Source organism: Mus caroli, chromosome 1 (assembly GCF_900094665.2).
Source record: "Mus caroli chromosome 1, CAROLI_EIJ_v1.1, whole genome shotgun sequence".
NCBI lineage: Eukaryota > Metazoa > Chordata > Mammalia > Rodentia > Muridae > Mus > Mus caroli.
Window position 1 is genome coordinate 28,219,616 of NC_034570.1, and position 1,642 is coordinate 28,221,257.

The window sequence follows — 1,642 nt, forward strand, 5'->3', positions numbered from 1 at the left end:
AGGGTGGGCGTGGGGTCCAACTCCTAAGTCATGCCTATTTTGAAGGAGCAGTATAACCAAACCTTTCAAGTCAGACCTGCTGAAAACGCAGCCTCCATTCCACGTTACGTGTGCTGAAAACGTGTGTCCCGGCATAACTTCCCCATCTCGTTTGTCAGCTAGGATATTTATTACTCAGGATCTACCAGCCTGCCCACCGTCTCCTCCCCTTCCCCATCACTATTAGGAAAGAAGTTAACAAATGGAAGTAGTTACAAGGTGTGAGGTTTCTCAATGTTTTCTCCCTTCCAGCTCTAAAGATGTCCTCAGATGGTGTCACCAGCAGAATAGCTGTCAAACTCCCACTTTGGTGGGCACTTACATTTAATGTCAAGCCGATGCCCGTGGAAGATCTTGATTACATCTGCAAACTGCACTAACCAGATTAGAACTTGAGAGTTGTCTCATTTCACATTTTCTAAGTGAAAACCCTACGTTTCCTTCTTGGCATAGAATGAGAGGAATTTTCGTGTAGCTGTGAGCATCAGTGATGAAGCGTGGTATAGCAAGTGAAACATCCTTCTGTGATTTGAGAGAGATCTCTCCGTTCACTACGAGTCAGTATTAATTAAAGATCTTCCCCAAGCTTTATTCTACTCCCGATGTTTAAGACCTGTAACTGTTCTATCTCAATTTAGGACTCAATAATATTACAAGTCCTAAAAAGTTTCCTTACACATCTAGTGTTCTTTTATGTGCACAACAGCTAAGAGCTTCGCATCCTATGGGCAGGATGAGAAGGACAGAGCAACAGAAAAGCAGCCCAGAGGCATCCCCCTAACAATGCCATCGCTTTGACAGCTATCGCCCACCTTGATTTTTCTTGAGAGTGACACGGGAATCACACAGGCTCAGTGTCCACGGTGATAATCTGTTCTACTCATTCTTTCACCCTAGCTACTTTTTGAAGAGGCCACCATCTTTTGGTTTCTCTTTTGGGTTCCTCCTACACCATCCAAACTCAAACATTCTGCCTTCAAGAAAACAAGTCAAAACTGCTGAGACCCGTGAAGCACATGTGAAACAAATGGATTGCTTTTCCAAACCTCCCAAAGCACCAGGGAAGTGTTCACTTCTGTCTCTGTTTGAGTCTAACTTCTATCCTCCAGTCTGCAGACTCTACAAAGTTTTACACGTTTCGCTGAATAACAGACACCAGGAGATCAAACCCTATTACTAGGATACTGAACTTGCAACTAAGACGTAAACTAGTGTTATTCTTGAGTTTGACTAGAGATATGTAAGACATTCAGAAAGACACTAAAACGTATCTTCTAGTCTGTCCATGGCCTCTGTCCTTCTGCTTCATGAAATGAGGACATGAGGCAGCAGCAAAAGATGGCCCTGCACAGCATTGCCACCTACGGAGACCTTAAGACTTCTCACACATGATGAGACTGTGTCCAATATTCCCTTAGTCTATTTACTACAGGTCTACATCGAGATGCTCAACCTTGTAAAGCTACCTTAATCCTGTGGTTAAAAAGAACTTCAGGGAGTGCTTGTTCATAATATTATGAAAGAAAGAGGAAGGAAGGAAGGAAGGAAGGAAGGAAGGAAGGAAGGAAGGAAGGAAGGAAGGAAGGAAGAAAGAAAGAAAGAA